Raw genomic sequence first — 15576 nt, forward strand, 5'->3', positions numbered from 1 at the left:
TGGGGAAGCGGAGAGAGAAAGAAACAGTGTGGAAAGTAAAATATTATACTACAAAATATCTAACACAAAAGAAGACAGTAATGAATAAATAGGGGAACAAAAAAGCTCTAATGCATATGGAAAACAAGTGGTAAAATGACAGATATAAAGCCTATCTTATCTGTAATTACATTAAATGTAAATAAAGTAAACACTCGACTAAAAGGCAGAAGTTGGCAGAATAGGTAAATAAGTATGATCTAACTCTAAACTGTCTATGAGAGATTCACTTTACATTCAAAGACATAAGGAGGTAAAAAGTAAAAGGACAGAAAAAATTATAACATGCAAACAGTACCCAAAAGAAAGATGAAGTTGCTATACTAATATGAGACAAAATAAGTTTTATGACTTTTTACTAGATACAAAGAATGATACGTTATAAGATTAAGAGGGTAAATCATCAGAAAGACATAACAACTGTAAACATAGACATTCCTAACAACAGAGCCCCAAAATACATGAAGCAAAAATGGACAGAACTGAAGTGAGATACAGAGAGTTCAAGAGTAAGACTTCTAATACACTTTCAGTAATGGATAGACTGACTAGACAGAAGATCAACAAGGAAATAGAAGACCTGAACATCGTAAAATCCAATGAGACCTAACGGACATGAATGAACACTTTATCCAACACCAGCGGAGTACACATTTTTTTCTCGAGTATATTCTCCCAGCTACATCCTATGTCAGGTCATAAAACAAACCTTAGCAAGTTTAAAAAGACTGAAATTATACAAAGTGTGTTTTCTGCCCACAGTGGGATAAAATTAGAAATCAATAAAGAAAGGAAATTTGGAAAATCTATAAGTATTTGGAAATTAAATAACATACTTCTTGATAATCAATGGGTTAAATATGAAGAGTCACAAGGACATTTAGAAAATATTCTGAAACAAATTAAATCAAATGTACAACATGCCAAAAATTATGCGGTGCAGCTTAAGCAAGAGTTAGGGGTGAGGGGAAGGGCGACTATAAAATAGTAGCATGAGGAAGGTTTTTGGGTGTCAGAACAATTTTATATCCTGATTGTGGTGGCGGTTACACAAATCTATACATGTGTTATAATTCACAGAACAGTACACATTTTCACACAAGGCCAATTCTGTTTTGCTAATTTAAAATAAAACTGCAGATGCTAATATCATCATTTGTACAGATGATTATTATGTGTCTTAAATGATAGGTATTCTGCAAGACCTTCCTTGAAGAGCTCCTTAAAGCTCCTAGTACCAGTTTTATGCTCTCTTCAGTTATGCAAATGGAATATGTGATTTAATTACAGGGAAAAAAAGTAGGAACAAGATAGGGATACCTACCACTACTGCTACTGCTACTATTATTACTTCTAAACAACATTGCACTGGAAATCCAAAAATAATTGAAGACGTAAGGATTGGAAGAAGGAAATAAAAACATCATTATTTATAAGCAGGGGAGAAGGGAGACCAAGAAATGGAGAGCAAACCGATCATACCCCTCCTTCTTCAGTGCAAATGTTCTGGTCTGAGGCTGACCTAAGCCAAGAGAGGAAAGGATTTGTAATGAATTCTGGAGTTCTAATGTTAAACAGGACTAGATGCTTTACTACCGAAAAAAGAGGCTATTGTTTAGCACTGAAAGTGACTAAGCTATGAGTGTTGCCAAAAATGTCAGGAGCCAAGAATATTAAAAACACTAGATGTTGTGAACAAAAAGGTCTGCTTTCTGATTGCACCATAATAAGACAAGCTAATTAAGTATGCCGATGAGATGTTCACGCCCTGAGATGATGAAAGCAAGCAAGAGCCATGGGAGGGAGGCCGGGACTTGCTCTGCAGCTTCCCTGCCCCGGTTCCCTCCACTCCTCCACGCAGAGGACCAGGAAGCACAGGCAACTTCCCAACTCAAAGTAAACAAAACCAATACCTACCCTGCCTTGGAATTTACAATCTGAGACAGCATTGATGTGAAGGGGCGTGTAGGGCTTCTGGACAACGAAGCAAGCCTTTCCCGTTAAAACTGGAACCCATTAAAGAAAAAGGGTAAGTGCCTTTGGCAGGAGGCATGAGTGAGCAAGGGGAAAACGGCATGACGGAAGGAGGGAAACTTGCCAGTGAGGCTGGAAAGGGAGACACGGGGCGGGGCGTGCTGCAGGACGGCCTGCGGGGAGTTAGATGATCGAGCTATTGAGTTAATTGATCTATGCAGATGAAAGTCGATTATTTTTTTTTTTTTGGCTAGAGTTATCTGATTACTTGCATTGAGTGGCATGTTGTATGAGATTTTCTTCCTAACACTGTACCTTGGCAAGCCTGTAAAACATTGTTTTGAAACTTAAAAACAAACAAAACAAACAAAAAAACATGGCTATCCTATCTTAGTTGCAATCAGAAGAGCCATAGTCCACGCTTTATAGAGAATCAGTTGTTTTTTTTTTTTTTTTTACTTCACAGAGGCAATCATGCTTTATCAAAGACTCTCTTTACTGCTTAATATTTCTATTTATTAAAAAACAAGTTTTCTAGCAGGGAATCAAACAGACATTTGTATACCAATTTTATAGCAGCACCATTCACAGTAGCCACAAGGTGGATGCATCTAAAATGTCCACCTACCGAGGAATGAATAAGCCAAACACAGTGTATACAGACAACAGAAGGTGATTCACCTTAGGAAGACATAAGCATCACGTAAAGGACAAATACTACATAATTCCACTTACATGAGGTTCCTAGAGTTGTCAAATTTATAGAGACAGAAAGTGAAATGGTGGATGCCAGAAGCTGAGGGGAAGAGAGAAGGGGAGTTGGTGTTTAATGGGTACAGATTTTCAATCTGTGAAGATGAGAAAGTTCTGGAGAGGCTCATATATATAACAATCTGAATGCACTTAATGTCTGTATATTCAAAAATGATAAAATGGCAAATTTTATGTCACATGTATTTTACCGTAATAAAAGAATCATGTTTTATAATGGGGAATTATGTATCTTTCAGTCACTTGTTTTATCATTAAAAATTAAAATTAAAAAATATGTAATATCATTAATCGATTTATGAGCTGCTTTCATGGTTTATCCTTTACTGATTTTTCTCTCCTTCACTCCTCGTTTCAGTGCCAAAATTATCTAGAACATTTATCAAAGTGCATATTGATTCAGGAAGTCATGACTGCCTTTCCTCCTTTTATGAAGTGCTATTTAGTGAGGCAAAAGTTGTAATCAGTGGTAGGATATAAGCAGTAGGCCTTAGGAGAAATGAAAGTGCCCTGGGTCTAGGTTATGTCTGCAGCAGAGGTATCCATGGAAACCCTGTGGAACCCATGAAATTGTAAATTTGTTTACCAACTTCTCCTGAAGTGACTTTTATTTCTCACTGTCATCTTTTGTGGTGTTGTCTTCCACAGGTTTGCTATCTGCAGGGAAAGTATTCTTTGGAAGGGCTTCCTGCTGATTCCGAATTTCAAAGTAGGTGAGAGAGAAGAGCAGGTGGGGCCCTCTGCACTGCCATCCAAGGACCAGTACTGTGCAGCAGGCTGGATGGAGTCCAGGAGGAGTGAGAAGTCCCCCATTAGTGGGAGGATGAGATCTGTCACACACACACACACACACACGCACACACACACGCACAGGCACGTGCACACACACATGCGTGCGCGCATGCACACACACATGCACGGGTGCACACACACGCACACACATGCACTCGCGCGCACACGGGCACACACATGCACACACGCACACACACACGTGCGCGCGCACGCACACGCACGCACATACACACACAGTTAAACACCACGAGGAAGTGTTAGAAGGTGCTGGGGGAGGGAGGAGTCAGGTGAGCCCCCAGGAGGTGGTATTGGAGGTGGTCTTGGAGCTCGGGCAGGGACCCAGGAATGAGGGAGAATCAAGAGTTCCAGTGACAAACATTGAGGAGCTGACAGGACCATGGGGACTGGCAGGCTCTGTGCAGGAAACGGCAGGAATGGCACTGGCTGGGAACAGTTCCCGGGGCAATCAAAGGAGCCTGGCTGGCTTCCTTTTCCAGGCAAATAACTCATAGCTTGACAGAGACAGGATTAGAAGAGGCCCACCTAGAGGCTGCGACCCGGGTCTACAGAGATTACACAGGAGTTGAGCAAATGGCAGCCTTTGGGGAGAGGAAGAGATGTTGTCATAGTGACCTAGACAGGACTTGCACACTGGGTGCGAGGCCTGAGAGGCCAGTGAAGACCAATCCTTTGCTTCCCAAAGCACGGACTGATGGCAGTGTTCCCCCAAAACTAAGTCAACATAAAAATAGTTCTCCACTGTAAGTCAGGTGCAAGGGAGTAGATCAAATTTAGCTTCTCATGACGATTATTTTATTCCCTTTCATGAACTATCCAAAATCAAATTATTTTAAGTGCACACTTTAAAAAAATATTTTGAGTTTTGTACCATCCTTGTGCCTTCAACATTGTAAGTGTGCTTCCAATGCCCATTTAGAATTCATTTACCATCATGTGTCATCACAGAACAGTAAATTAAAACAATGAGATCCACTGCACATCCATTAGAATGCCCAAGAGTCAGAACGCGGACACCACCAAATGCCAGTGAGGATATGGAGCAACAGGAACTTTCATCCGTTGCTGGTGGGAATGCAAAATGATCTGGCTACTGTGGCAGACAATTTGGCAATTTCTTAGAAAACTAAACATATTCTTACTATATGATCTAGCCATCATGGTCCTGGGTATTTACCTAAATGAGTCGCAAACTTATATCCACACAAAAACCTGCACACGTATATTTATAGCATTCGTAACTGCCGAAATCTGAAAGCTACCAAGAACTCCTGGAGTAGGTGAATGGATAAGTAAGCTGTAGAATAAGCAGAAAACCAAATATTATCCAGTGGTGAAATCAATAAGCTATCAAGCCATGAAAAGACATAAAAGAAGCTTAAATGATTATTCCTAAATGAAAAAAAGCCAATCTGAAGAGGACATATGCTGTATGATTCCCTGTGAAAAGATCAGTGGTTGCCAGGAGTTAGTGGGGAGGGCGAGATGAGTGACATGTACAGGAACGGTAGGGCCACGAAGCTGCTCTGGATCTGGATCTATATTTGTATCTGTAGCTGTAACTGTTACGTATCTGTGTTCGTAACTGTCACTGTATTTGTATCTTTATCACTGCATCTGTATGTATGACTGTAATGGTAACGGTGTCTGTATTTAAAACTATATCTGTACCTGAAACTGTATCTGTGACTGTAACTGTATCTGAAGCAGTATCTGTGACTGTAAGTGTATCTGAAACTGTATGTGTATTTGCATTTGTATCTGAAACTGTATCTGTGTTTAAAACTGTATCTATAACTGTATCTGTAACTGTAACTGGATCTGTATTTGTGTCTGCATCTATGTCTGTAACTGTGTCTGTGTCTGTATCTGTATTAGTAACTGTATCTGTAACTGTATGTGTATCTGTAACTGAATCTATATTGGTAACCCTGTCTGTATCAATTGTATCTGTAGCTGTAACTATATCTGTATTTGTCACTGTATCTTTATATCTATAATGGTAACTGGATCTGTATCTGTACCTGTATCTATAACTGTTTCTGTATCTGAATCTGTATTTGTAACTATATCTGTGTCTCTATTGACTGTAACTGTATCTGTGTCAACTGCAACTATATCTGTAACTGTTTGTGTAACTTTATCTGTAACCTGTATCTGTATCTATCTGAAACTATAGCTGTCTATATCTGCATTGGTAACTGTATCTGTATCTGTATAAGCTGTAACCATATCTGTATTTGTGATGGTCTCTGTAACTGTATGTGTACCTGTGTCTGTATCTATATCTGAAATTGTGTTTGTGACTGTAACTGTATCTGTATTAAAACTGTGTCTGTAACTATATCTATATCAGAAACTGTATCTGTAACTGTAATGGTGTCTGTATTGGTAACTGTATCTTTAACTGTAACATTATCTGTATTGGTAACTGTATTTTTGGCAATAACTGTATTTTTATTGGTAAGTGTATCTGTAACTGGACCTGTATCTAGCTGTAACTGTATTAGTAAATGTATCTGTAACTGTACATATGTCTGTATCTGTATCTGAAACTATGCCTGTATTTGTAATTATATCTGTATCATAACTGTATCTGTAACTGTAACTGGATCTGCATCTGTACCTGGATCTGTATATGCATCTGTATCTCTAACTGTATCTGTATCTCTAACTGTTATCTGTATCTCCAACTTTATCTGTATGTCTAAATGTATCTGTATCTGTAACTGATCTGTAACTATATTTGTCATTGCATCTGTATCTTTATCTCCATCTGTAACTGTTTCTGTATGTTTACCTGTTTGCCCTATATTTACAATGGTGGATCCATGTCATGCGTTTATCCAAACCCACAGCACGTAGAGCACCAAGAGTGAACCCTCATGTAAACTATGCACTTCAGTGTAAGTTACAAATGTACCACTCTGGTGGGAGATGTGGATGATGAGGGAGCCTGTGCATGCCAGAGGGCAGGAGTATATAGAAAATCTCTGTCTCTTCTTAACTTTGTGGTGAATCTAAAACTTCTTTTAAAATACTCTATCTTTAAAAATCTGGTTTTGGGTGTGAGAGAGGGGTAGAACTGAGGATTTTCCCAGCTTTCTGTATTAGGAGGTTAGGTAGATTTTGATGTCATTGGTGGATTTAAGGGCTCCCAGGAGGATTGTGTTTGAGCAAAAGCTGTCTGAGAGTAGGAAGACTATGAGGTCCTTTTTGGGGAGTGGGGCCAGCTGGCACCAACTCTCCCATGTAATAATGCAGTCTTCACTGATGAAGCCAGTGCTCTCTTTCACCAGCACCTGAAGAGCTGAGATTAAAGGGGGTGAGGGAGATGGGACTGATGGGATACTGTGGCTTCTCATATGCTGACATTTAGTAACCACCTGGTCCTTTGGTAAGGGAAATCTAATTTCAGAACCATCAGAATTTTTAGGAGATTTATTTGGCAAGGCATCCACAGCTTTTCCGATGTGAACACCTTGGGCCCACCAGAGAGTGAAGAGCCTCCTCCTTCCATCTGCTGCTGGGAGGAACCCACCCCATTGGTCCTGATTTCATCTCAGATGAGCAGGTCAGGCTACAGGTTCTTTCAGGCATACTTAACAGTAGAGCACTGCTCTCTGCGAGAGTTGCCTGTTATTTGCTGAAAGAGAAATGACAAATTCTAGGATGTCACTTTTTCCTAAGGACCTGGTGTGAGAGTTCCAAAGCCAAATAGCATGATATGTTTCCCCCTGTGTTGTGCTTCTGCACGAGTAGAATGGGCTTGATGGGAGTCTTCACGCGCTTGCATGAAGACAGCGCCGTGTACGTTGGGGTGAGGGCGGGAAGGAGTAGCATCAGTGGGACTCCCAGCTCTCCCTTGCACTGGAGGGAAATCTCAACCAGCAGCTGTTCCCCAGTTGGAATGAAAGTACAAGAAGGGTGGCCACAAAATAAAAAAAAAAAAAAAAAAAAAAAAAAAGGTTAGGAATTTCCTAAAGCTTCATCCCAATTAATACAGTGCAACTGTGGGTGGTTAGGAAATCTCAGAGGGTTACAAGCCAAGCGGAGCCCTATAAGGAACAAAGGGCTTCATTTTGTGCCACGGTTTCTGGCCAGCCTCAGAAACCTCAGAAAACAACAGAAGCATCGCAAAACAGAACAGCAAAGACCCCGGTGAGTGGTTCTAGAGGCATGCCTAGCAGATAATACTAAGCACCTTCAGTTTTCCACTTCCCAGGCCTTCATCAGTATTGTTGGTGTTCCGAGACCAAAGGCTAACACTGTGCTCATGTGTACTCCAGGGGGCTGGAATCCCTGTGGCACCCACAATGAAGATCAGGCCCACCCCACTTTCTGGGGCTGCAGATCCGCCTGTAACTCCATGACAAACAGTATTCTCCTCACCTCTTGTGCAAACTCTTGCCACTACGTCAACCCAGGCAGTGCCACAAAGTGGAGAGAATGTGGACTGAAATTCCTAAAATGTGGTTATATCATAAAAGGACCCAGCTGCAAGACAATGAAATAATAATTACTTAAATTGCTGGGTCCCTTCTAGCTATTGAAAATGAAAGTGATGACTCTTCTCAGGGAAATGAAATGTAAATGCAGAATGAAATACCACCTTGCACCCTCTAGAATGGCTATAAGGAATGTAATTAGTGTTGGTGAGGATACGGAGAAACTGGAATCCTCAGACGTGGCTGATGGGAATGTCAAATGGTGCAAACCACTTTGGAAAATATGTTGGCATTTTTTTTAAGTGAAACATATAAGTACTATGACTCAGCAATTCTACTCCCAGGAATTGAAGAGACATAAAAACATATGTCCATATAAGACACATGCATATATGTCACTATGCACACTATGTACAATAGCCAACTAGCAGCACTATGTACAATAGCCAAAAAGTAGAAACAATTCAAATGTCCCTCAACTGAAGAGTGGATAAACACTAGGGCTGTATTCAAACAATGCAATGGAATGCTGTTATAACACAAAAGGAACACAGTAGTGATACATGGTACAACACAGATGACCCTGAAAAGCATTACGCGAAAGACGCCAGGTTCTGTCATATGATTCTACTTATATGAATTATGTCCAAAAAAACCCAGCTGTAGAGACCAATTAGCAGTTGTCTGGGGCTGGAAGTGGGAGCATGGAGGGAATGCAGGTGAGCAGGAAGGAGCTTCCCAGATGGCAGAGATGCTCCATAGCCACACAGTGGTGGTGATGGCTGCAGAACTCTGCACAAGTACTGAGAATCACATAGCCACACAGTGGTGGCGATGGCTGCAGAACTCTGCACAGGTACTGAGAATCATTGAATTGCATGCCTAAAACACAGTAATTTGATGGTATACAAATTATACCTCAATAAATCTGCTTAAAAATGATGATAGGCATGGTAGCTCATGCCTGTAATCCTAGCCCTTTGGGAAGCCAAGGCAGGGGGATCCCTTGAGCCCAGGAGTTTGAGACCAGACTGGGCAAAATAGCAAGACCCTATCTCTACAAAAAAAATTTTGTTTAATTAGCTGGAAGTGGTGGTGCACAACTGTGGTCCCAGCTATTCAGGGGACTGAAGTGAGAGGATGCTTAGCCTAGGAGGTAGAGGCTGTGGTATGCTGTGGTGATGTCACTGCACTGCAGCCGGGGCAACAGAGTGAAACCCTGTCTCAAGGTAAATCAATCAATTAATTAATATATAACAATGATGATGACTATAACCCAGTAGTCTGAAGACCTAAGGTATGGAAGACCTATGATTCCCCTTCCCTTATAAAGGAGGCATGGGCCAGGCACAGTTCCTCACATTTGTAACCCCAGCACTGTGGGAGGCTGAGGCAAGAGGATTGCTTGAGCCCAGGAGCTTGAGAGCAGCCTGGGCAACATATTGAGCCCTATCTCTAAATAAAATAAAATAAAATAAAATAAAATAAAAATTAGCCTAGCCAGGCAAGAGAATTGCTTGAGCCCAGGAATTGAAGACTACAGTGAGCTATAATTGTACCACTGCCCTCCAGCCTGGGCAACAAAGCGAGACCCAGTCTCAGAAAAAAGAAAAAAAAAAAAAAAAGAGAAGAGGCATGAGGCTCAAGAATATGTATCCTCTCGTCATACAGGCAGGAGCTAGAGGGGCAAGAGCTGTTGTTCTGCGTTCCTGATTGAGAGACTTACTCAGGCCTGCAAGATGATGAGATTAAAAGCCATCAGGAAAAAAAGAAAAATGATAGGATCCTGTGCCTTGGCCCACTCCTGTTCCTCTGCTATGGCTCCCACCCTGGTCCTTTTCGGGATCCTTATAGACATTTGGAGTGCAAGACCTCACAAGTGGCCCTGGGACTGGGCTTCATGAGGGCAGCAGCAGCGGCAGCCCTGGCAGAGCCCGGTGGGGCAGGGCTAGTGGAAGGGAACAGATAGTGATAGAGACATAGCATCTCCCTTTGCACAGAATCCGCTGGAGAGATCTGCATGATGGTTTCCCTCACCAAGGAGGGCTGCGCCCAGTTTCTCCCATCTTTATATCTTGGACACCAAAGGAGAAGTGCTCAGTAGTGCTCTGGATGAATGAATGAACTCCTACCAAGTTCAGCTTTATTACAGAAAAATGAACAAGGCTGAAGATCACAGCAGATGAAGCAATAAGTCTTTCAAAGTGGTCCAGTGCTGTCCAGGCTGCATCTGTCTCCTACGTCCTGCTCAAAAGAACAGCTGCAGAGATCAGAGCTACAGAGGCCAGGACTCCCATATCCAAGTCTCTTTGGGTAATTCTTCTTTTTAAAAAAGACTGCTTTACTATTATACAAATAATGTGTGCTTATCTGAAATAAAATTAGAAAATTTACATAAGCAAAAAGAATAAAATAAAAATCACCTGCAATCCTACCCGGAGATAACACTATCAACATTTTCATGATGTTTCAGATTTTGTGTGTGTATACGTCACATTAAGTATATGGTATGCTTTAAAACATGAGTAAGATGAAGTCACATGGAACATAATGTTTTGGAACTTGCTTTTTCACTCATGATATCATCAACATCTGCACTGGTCAAGACTCTTTCCATTGTAAAGGACAGAAACCGAACCCATACTTGCTTAAGCCGTGAAGAGACTATATCATTGGGTAACTGGAAAGTCGAGAACTCAAAGGGCGTCCTCAGAAGTCAGTCTCAGTTCCTCCTCCTTTCTCTGGGTTGGCCTCCCCTGCAGCAGATTGTCCCCTCATGGTGACTCTTAGTCACCACCTCCTCGGAGCCTGGTCATCTCAGCCTGAGAAGCCTGCGTGCTTGGCTAGGATTGGCCCGCTGGGGCCTGGGCTGCCTGACCTGTCCCTGTGGCTGAAAATGAGAAGCTGATCTCAGCCCAGGGATCTGGGGCCCACTCCGGGTTGGCGCTGCAGGTGGGGTCAGAGCTTGAAAGGGTGTGATTCCCCAAGGAAGCTCTGTGCAAGGAGAAGGGGAAAAGGCGCAGGATGAGTAGAAATGACAAATTTCTCTTGTAATATATTTCCTGTCAACATACATCTCACATCACAGTTTTTATACTGGCTTCATTTCTCCACCGACGGAGGACTAAGGCTTATTTTGCCAGTCCTCATGCTGCACAGTAGGTTACTGCCAATGTTGCTATTACAAACTCTGTTCTAAAGAGCATCTTGGTGCTAAATCTCTGCCTATATTCTACAAAACTTCCTAATTATCTTAAATCAGTGCAAAACAGCTCATAAGGTTTACAAACTAGACAGTTTCAGGGCCCTAGGCAAAACTGCAAAATAAACCTTTCTGCATTCTCCCCCTTGTGCTACTACTTTGGTCTACCCCCACCCCCACCCTGCCCCGCTTCTTGGAGCTCTGTCCTCTGGCTGTAAAGGGCTCCCGCTGACAGCTACAGCCAGAATACCCTCTCCCTGCTAACCACCCTCAGGCTTGCCCCAGACTACAAAATACCTTCTCCTTCCTTTAAACAAAATTCTCACTTAAAAAATAGGGCTTATCTCACTTAAGAGGAAAGCAAGGTAAGTATCTGGATAAAGGTGATGTAATTGACCTTTGTAAAGTATGGGCTGTGGTTGAGGAGAGGTGGCTTGGCTAGTCCTTTAAGTTCTCTGCTTACTCTTCCTCCACCTTACTGGTGACCAGAAACTTGCTCCCCTTATGAAAAAGGACACTATTTCTTTTTCTTTTCTTTTCTTTCTTTCTTTTTTTGAGAAAGAGTTTGGCTTTTTAGTCCAGGCTGGAGTGAAGTGGCACGATCTCGGCTCACTGCAACTTCCGCCTCCCGGGTTCAAGTGATTCTTCTGCCTCAGCTTCCCAGCTGGGATGACAGGTGCCTGCCACCACTCCTGGCTAATTTTTGATATTTTTAGTGGAGATGGGGTTTCACCATGTTAGCCAGGCTGGTCTTGAACTCCTGACCTCAGGTGATCCACACCTCTCGGCCTCCCAAAGTGTTGGAATTATAGGCGTGAGCCACAGTGCCTGGCCGAGGCCACCATTTCTTACACTCTCCCCACTGTGCATGTGCGGTAGCCACTGTCCAAATGGGACAAAAGAGGTCGCAGCAAAAGTGAGCATGAACTAAAATCTTGTTCTGATTATAACTCCTGCAAATGACTGGTGAAGTTGGTAAATGCTGGAAACTTTCTCGGCCTGGGGCAAGAAATGGCCATGACATGTATACCTTCACGTGCTCATGTCCACAAGCTCATAGAAATGTAGGAGAGTGAGCGTGAATAACCCTAATTGTCTGGGCTATCCCCGGTCAGTAAACTATTGAATTTTACTTTGTCTTCCGGGGGTGTCTTCAAAGGTTTTCCTGACCCTGGGGTGTGTCTGAGTCACTCAACTTCTTCTCAGGAAATCAGAAATCAGAAATAAATGCTTACGTGTTAAAAGCACTTTCTCAAGGACAGTTCTTCAGGTACTGAAAGTTTTCTGATCTTTCAGAGGAAATGCTGGTACCCATATTCCATCACTGATGTAGGAGACATTTAAGACAGGTGCATATGAGGTGCTGAGAAGAAAATAAGGTCCTACCCTGAAGGCTCCTGCTGTCTAATGGAGGAAATAAATGAAGAAATGCTACTTTATGAAAGCAAGCCAACCCTCATTACACCATATGTCCACTCCGGTGCATTTTGGCAGGTGCCTGAGACTAGGGCATGGGGGTGGGTCCTGGGTCCTGGGTCCTAGAGCCCTGGCTGCCTTTCATCTGCCTCCAGGACTGTTGGCTCATGTGGTTCTACAGAGCTAACTTTCCATTTCCTCCAAGGCAAATGAAAACTGCCTTGTGAACTTCTGTTTGAATTAATTTTGATATTTTGGTTGGAGGGATCATTATACTCAGTCATTTCTAATATTATGACTTCAGTTTTCATAGTTTTGGGTAAGGGAGTAGGGAGGAAGCCATTCTTGAATTGTATACTCTCTTTAAGCAGTCAAAGCCTATTTAGATCAACCTGATGTGATGCAACACAGGGCCACGCCACTCCCCTAGCTCTGCCCACACCCTTCATTTGATCTGCAACCCCCCCTTCCCACAGCTGCTAGTCATCCTGAATTACGTGGAGCCCTGCTGGTGGTGACAGTGTGCAACAAATAATGCAGTTATTTGTTTGTTTATTTTTTTTACTGCTCTAGGGGAATATCTTTAGTACTGAGGTATGTAAGCCACCTTTTGTGCATAATAATTTTTAAAATCTCCATTTAGATAGGCAAAATAAAGCTGTCTTTTCTAGTCAGCTGCCCCATTCTGCCCGCCTCCTCACTCCCAGGAAAAGGCTTGGTGAACTGAGCCCTGGTGGACTTCAGCCCCACCAGGTTTTGGGCAGTGCACAGACCATACAACAAGGAGGCAGCCTTGTGCAGGGCCTTTGGTCTGAGGATTTTATTTTGGCTCTAGAGAGTACTATCACTTCTGTCTTAAAGTGGTGCTAAATATTAAAAGGATTTCTTTTTTGTGGGATTATACTTTTATTTTCTTCTGAATGCTTTATAAAATGCCAAAACAAGTATGCTTAATAACAGATTTTTAAAACCCACAAAAGTAAAACATGTAGATCTTAATGTGGCTAATTTTGATTTTAAGTTCTGCTTTCCCCCCTGTAATTTCCATTTTTATGTTTTAAAGGATAAGTAGTCACACTTCCTCATCTCATTCTTCCCGTTCCTGCATGCCCTCTCCCCACTCCAAATAAAATTCTTGGGAAAGGAAAACAACTTCACATCAAGTTGAGATGCCTTTTTTTTTTTTTTTTTTTTTTTTTTTTTACTTTTAGAGACAGGATCTGTTGTCCAGTCTGGAGTGCAATGATGTAATAATAGTAATCGAAGCTTCAAACTCTTGGGTTCAAGCAAGCCTTCTGCCTTTACCCCCAGAGCCGCTAGGACTACAAGCCTACACCACCATGCCCAGCTAACTTTGTTATTGATATATATACCCAGGCTGGTCTTGAACTCTTGGCCTCAAGCAATCCTTCTGCCTTGGCTTCCCAAAGCACTGGGATTGCAGGTGTGAGCCAGCAGGCTTGCCTCAGGTTGAGATTTTAATGCAGCATCCTAGGACACTTTCTATACTCCACACCTATTTTGAAATGAAACCACAAAGTTTCCATACAGCCAGCCCATGAAAATACTCACACATGGTGCTTCTGGCTTGACGTGTGCTGGGATGGTTGGAGGTGGAGGAACCTTCACACAGAGGGACCTTCACCTGGCCCAACTCCTTAGTGCTATTGATTGAGTGACGTCCAAATCCTAAAGGTCTGTTCCCTTCGGGAAATATTTGTGCTGTGCCCAAAGTGCTTTCTGGGGCTCAGGATTTGTTAACCTGATGGTTGGTCATTCCTGGGGACTCCTACCATCGAGCCAGCCATAAAACAAAGTTAAACCATCGAGTATGCAGAAGAGACAAAGGCAAGAAGTCAGCTCCTGTGGGACAATCACAGCAAGCTGTGATCAGGGCATGTTTCCATTATCTCTAAACCCGGGAACGGGTCATGTGAAATTCAGGCTCAGGGCAGGCGGGAGGGCGACCCGGGATGGGCTGGCCCGTACTGGGCCCTGAATGCGCTTTTGTTCGGTGAATGCAAGAGCCGCTGGGCGTGGCGGCTTTCACGGCCCCTCAGCTGTGACAGTTCCTCTGGGGCGCCGCCGCCTCCCCCTGTCTGGAGAAAGGCGTTAGGGGTGTGAGAAGCATCCCTGGGCAGGGTTGGGGAGAGATGCTGGTGAGAACCTGGGACGCCCTGTGGGCCCGCGGCCAGCCTGCTTTACAGAACGATTGGGATGCGAACACGGTTGCCTGAGCCCCGGATTATTCTGCGAATCTGTAAACACAGATTTAGACACACGTGGTGGACGTGTCCTCCCCGGTAACAGGGAGTGTTTCCAGAGAGCAGCTCTTTGTAGCCCTGAGAAGGACGCCTGCGAGTTTTTGGAGCCTGGGAGACAGCGAGGGGTCTGATTCAGGGGTGCCTGTGGGAAGGGGAGGGCTGGGTCGTCCCAAAACCCCCTGACTGTCCTGGACCCCCGACGCTTCGCACTCTCCGGATCTCACTGCCGGGGCCGGGCGCGGGGCGGGGATGCGCTGGGCGGAAAAACTCACGTTGGGGTGAGACTCGGTATCGCGGTTCCGGTGGAGAGTAAACGGGCGGGGATGGGGAGCAGGTGCGGTAAAAAGCGCCGGGGGCGGGGGCACCCGGCAGTCGCTCAGGGGAGAAGCGGGGTACAATGTGGCAATTAAAGATACGTAGTCAGAGGAACCAGTCCTCAAAGACAGAGGGGATTCAATTTACCAGGATTCCGTTGAAGTGGGGAGCTCGTCTTTCTGGGAAGAAAGTTTAAAAAAAAAAAAAAAGTGGGGAGGGTGGAGCAGTGGGTGCGGCGAGTGGACCCCCAGCCGGTGCTCGCGCGCGCGGGGTGTCCCCAGGACGCCCCCCCCCCCAACCCGCCACCTCCGCCCCAGGCGCCGGGCCTGCTCCCTCC

The sequence above is a fragment of the Saimiri boliviensis genome, chromosome 13 (assembly GCF_048565385.1).
Source record: "Saimiri boliviensis isolate mSaiBol1 chromosome 13, mSaiBol1.pri, whole genome shotgun sequence".
Lineage (NCBI taxonomy): Eukaryota > Metazoa > Chordata > Mammalia > Primates > Cebidae > Saimiri > Saimiri boliviensis.